Raw genomic sequence first — 5,567 nt, 5'->3', positions numbered from 1 at the left:
TGCCCAATAGAATTATAACATTAGCAATTACTTGTGTTTCACTTGATAAATCGCCGAGTAATACATTCAATGGGTCGTTTATATCTAGGTAGTGTCCTGTTATGGAATTATACCAAATTTGAACCTTTTTCCAAAATGAAAATACAATGTGACAATTCCAAAATAAATGTTTCGCTGTTTCGTCATCCTCCCCGCATAGAGAACATTTCGAACTGCTTTTGATGTTCCAAATATACAACATTCTGTTTGTAGCTAGAAACCTATGCAAGAGTTTAAATTGGAAGATCCTGCTGGCGGAATCTATTGTAAGTTTGTAGGGTAACTGAAATATTTGTCTCCATGGGAGGGCAATGTTAAAATCATCTTCCCAGTAAGACATGGTGTTTTCTGGATTCATCTTAAGGCTTTTGCTTTCCATAAAGAAGTCATACATTTGCTTATTGATCTTTGTTCCTTTACACCATTCATAGTTTTTAAGAGCGGTCTGCACACTTGCAAGTGATTGAAATTATTACCAATTTGCCTCGGACACACTCTCGCTAATACAGAAATCAACCCATTGTATGTAAATTCAGAGCAGAGCTTCCCATATGTCTTAATTAATATGTGATATGACATGGGTATCCCATTTGTGTCTAGCAAGTCTTCAACAAATATGATGCCGCTCTCAACAAAGTTCTGCCATAGAATTGGTTTCCTTTCAATTTGAAAAATTGAATTGCACCATAACATTTGCTGTTGCCAAGAATTCGAATCGAAATCCGGAGGATTATGTTGGAAGGCTAACCATGCTGAGATGGCATCTCGAAAAAATAGGCTAGTATTTGGAAATTGCTCTTGTAATATCCTATTAATTATCCTGTCATCATTGCCTAGTTGCATAAAAGGGAATAACCCTTTACAAAATATAACATGTGTATTTGATAGTAACTTAGCACAGAACCAATCTCTATTACACTAAAGTTTTGGAATCCAAGAAGCCTTCAAACTAGCATTAAATACATATAAATTGATAAGTTTCAATCCACCACATTGATAGGTATTGTACAGAACTTTTCGTTTTACTCTTTACGGACCGTTGTTCCAAATAAAATTGAATATTTTCTTTTCATACAATTGGAAAAATACTTGAGGTGGGGATGGGAGAGTCAGAAAAAGATGTGCAAACAGTGAGACTACTAAACTATTCACAATCGTAACTTTGCCGTATACTGTTAACAACTTTCCCCTCCAGGGTTGTAATACAGAATCCAGTTTTGAGAGGCAAAGGTCAAAATTGGTAGGTACAATTTCATCCATATTAAATGGAACTTGGACTCCTAGCATGTTAAAAGGTCCATCTGTCCATTCTACCGGATATGGGCATGGTAGCTGAAAGTCTGTGTCTTTGAGAGATCCTATTCTAACAATCATGCATTTACCATAATTAGGAATGAGGCCAGATATCGTAGAAAACAAGTCTAAATCGTTCGTCAAAGCTGATAGGGAAGATGACGTGGGTTCTAGAGTGAAATCAGTATCGTCCGCATATTGGGATAACTTTGTTTCTATCCCCTGCGTTACCAACCCCCTTATCTGTGTGTTCCCTCTGATCCTAATTGCTAATAACTCATCAACGGCAATAATGAATAAGTGCGGGGAAAGGGGGCATCCCTGCCTCACCCCTCTCTTGGGTTTGAAAGGTTCTGACAGATGGCCGAAATTGATTATTCTGCTCGATATGTTACTATACATTACATTCACCCATTTGATAAATAACGTTCCGAAGTTAAAGAATTTCAATGCTTCAATGATAAAGTCCCACCTGATACTGTCGAAAGCTTTTTCGTAGTCAGTTACAAAAATGAGCCCAGGTTTTTCTTCTTTCTCATACATCTCCATTATTTCTAAAATTCTACGGATTCCATCACCTATATATCTGCCTTGTATAAACCCGTTTTGGTCATTATGAATTAGTTTGTCCAGTACTTTTCGAACTCTTAAAGCAAGGCATTTAGAAAGAATTCGGACGTCACAAGACAAAAGGGTCAGCGGACGCCAGTTACATAAAAGAGATGGCTCTTTATCTTTCCCGTTTGCATCTTTTTTAGAAGGAGTGGGATTAAACCTTCTTTCTGGGTGGAGGACATTTCTCCGTATGTATAGGCGTAATTAAAGCTTTGTAACATCGATTCTTTAACTTCATCAAAAAATACTTCATAAAATTCCACCGGAATGCCATCAAGTCCTGGGGATTTCTCTTTCTTAAAAGATTTGATCGCATTTTTTAGTTCTATTTCTGATATTAATCCCTCGCACTGCTGTCTTTCTTCATTTGAAAGCCGATTTTGGCAGTCTTTCGGGAAAAAAGATTGACAGGTTTCTTCTTTAAGTGGAATGGGATGATTATGAAAAGAATATAGTGAAGAGAAGTATTCTATTTCAGCTTGTAGAATATATGTGGGATCCGTTAAGGTACGCATATCTGTAGTTTGAAGTTTTAAAATGTTCTTTCTCACATAGTTCCTATGAACTAGTTTCAAGAAATGTTTTGAACACTTTTCTCCAGTCTCCATCCAACGACATCTTTTTAGAAAAGTTGATTGTTCTGCTTTTTCACGATTCAACTCCTCAAGTTCTTTTTGTTTATTTTCATAAGATTCAAGAAATTCTTTAGAGGGGGAGGGGTTTTCATCCAATCGAGACTTCAGTTTGTTTATTTCAACATTAATTTCGTTTTCTTTGTCATTGCGCAGTCTTTTTTTCCAAGAAAAAACGCTCTGGGATGGTAACAGAGCCCTCTTTTTCCGGCCCGATCGATACCCGCATCTAAAACAGTGTTAAAATCACCCACTATAACAATATTGTCCTCGCTAGTCTGTGGATTTAACTGCTCTTTGTCCACATCTTTATCATCTTTTAATTTTTGAATAGTGCATTCTATCCCTTCGAAGAATTCGGGACTGTCCGAATTGGGTGCGTACAGGTTTACGAGAAAAAACCTTAGATCTCCAACAGAGATGTCCAAAATGATCGAACGCCCCTCAGTATCAACTGTCTTTCTGTGAATCTCATAATTCAAATCCTTTTTAAAAAGGATTAAAACTCCCTTGGTATTAGAATAATTCTTTGCTCTCAGTACTTAAGTTACAACAGCGCCCTTACACAATTAGATTTGCCATCCCCTGAGAAAAGAAGAGAAACTCTTAGCGTAAAATTTACAGTCTCCATTCAATCCCCCAACTTTCCGGCAACCTACCCGTTCTCAAATTCATACAAGATGCCTGAGGGGAGCAAATCAACTTGATATCCCTCTTGCCAGAACAAATCGTTATAAAATGAGCCCGGTTCCATACTCTGTCTTTGTAACCCTTCTTAATAAACAATCGAATTGAACCCTAGTTGAGATTCCCCATCACTATTGTCAACTACTACTCTGCAGTAATACATGTAACTATTTCAGTTGTCATTATCTGTAAGGGAACGTTAATCATCCTGTAAAATGTTAATTTTACTACTTTAAGCTTACTTTTTTTATTATTTTACTTTACTCTGTTTAGTTTTCGATACCGTTGTGTTTGTTTTAATGCCTGAATACGCAAGTTAGCGCGCTACATCGCTGCAATGTATTTGGAGATTGGAACTGCAATCAATACACAATTATCATTATCAGTATTCCTAAAACATCCCATACTGTATTGCAGGGCAAAATGCTGTCGGAATGATTACTTAAGTGACATTTACTTAGTTACAAATCGTCATTAGTAATTCAAGATTCTAAACATAACAACATAACATTTCTTATGTAATGTCAGAAACTAGAACTTTGGGCAGCATTCATTGCCATGAACTAAGACATCACATAAAAAGACTTTAATTGTTCAATTCTAAATGTAAAGAAATTCCACATTTCTTTTTTTCTTTAGAAGCGCTTTGTGAAGGAACCATGCATGGCATGTTTGGCCCAAAATTAGATAAAGTCACTTCGAGAGTACCTTCCAGGTCGCAATTGATCACGAACTGTGATTGTTGTTAACTTGTTTATTCCATTGTGACTCGACAGATTGATACCTTTCCATAAACACGACCTTTGACCTCATTGTTCCCCGTGAAAGCTCAACTGCTTTTGGATTTAATGATAGTAATAGTCAGAACCTTTTTTCACACACAAAGGATTACTTGAAATTCTGGGAATTAGTTCGTGTATTGTGTTGTGTATTACAGATGATTAGAGCGTTGTCAGGTGTTATTGTCCATAGTTACGACCGGTTTCAGTAAGAATCTGCTTGGTTTTACATCGATGTTTTCACAGTGGTATCAGAACACATATGCACCTGCCTCTCAATACGTACTCTTAAAAGCTGTAAAAGGTTCATGAACTTCAGCTCTTTAACTTCAGTTCACCCATTGTAATACACTTATTATAACCAGCATCTATATAGCATCAACAACGACGATGGACGAGATGTCTTGGATATTTGTCGCCGCTTTGAGCAGTTTCACACTTACGTTCGGCCTTTTCGCCGTTGCACCGAAAATTCTCAACCGCCTCTCGCCGAACTTTGACTTGCGTTTGGAAAATTAGCTCCATTAACCTCCTTAATATTATTATTGTCGTAATATATAAAAAAAGTTTTGTGCGGAAAACTGATAGGCTCATTTTGTTAGAGCATCGTAGGTTTTTGGTCGTACGCGTGTCCCTGTCGCCATGTCTTGGGTAGGAGGTTTGCTGTGCCTTTTGACGTCTTTCTTTCTTGCCCCGTACAGGGCTCTGTTAAACCAACTTGGCGAGAAGAAGGGTCGACTGTACACCGTCATTGGCCTGCTGATGACTGGAGTCTTCTTCCTGTGCCGTGTGGCCATCATTCCTCCTTACTGGTACAACATGAACATGTGGTACAAAGATGGGTCCTTGAAAAATTTTCCCTGGCATCTCGTATACCTTGGAACCTTTGGAAGGATTTTCTTCGATATTCTAAATGTCTACTGGTTTTCACTAATGGTGAAGTACTTGCTCAAAAAAGTAATATATGCCAAAGTTGGAGTGAAGAAAAAAGACGATGATTTCGTTCAAATATAGGTTTGATTCAACACCTACACGTATACCATTTTGCTATAGACTCCTATGTAATCTAAAAAAGTCTGACGGAATTAAGAACCACAAAAATATACCATCACTCACTAGCAGATGTGCATAACACACCGTATTAAAACAAAATGTACTAGTAAAAGTCAGATTCAAAGACATTCTTAGAGTAGAAGCTGACCTGTCCCCTTTTTCCACATTGTTCATATTATTCCTAGTTATTACTTGACAAGCAATGTAATGTAACAGTTATAAGTTATCCCAACTTCCTCTTCATGTAAAGATACACAAATAATTTTTTTCAACTTAAGATGACACGCCAAATTTTCACAAATACCTTGGAGAATTGAAATTTAGAAATGTATGATTCATCCATTCATGAATTATCAGGTTTTGAAGTCTGCCAATGAAACACCAGAGTGGCAAAGAAAGCTACCAAAAATCTATCATTTCTTCTCGATCACAAGAGCTACATGTATCTAGCAAAATTCATGCTATAGGT

This window comes from Branchiostoma floridae, chromosome 3 (assembly GCF_000003815.2).
Source record: "Branchiostoma floridae strain S238N-H82 chromosome 3, Bfl_VNyyK, whole genome shotgun sequence".
Classification (NCBI taxonomy): domain Eukaryota; kingdom Metazoa; phylum Chordata; class Leptocardii; order Amphioxiformes; family Branchiostomatidae; genus Branchiostoma; species Branchiostoma floridae.
This window is presented reverse-complemented; position numbering follows the sequence as displayed.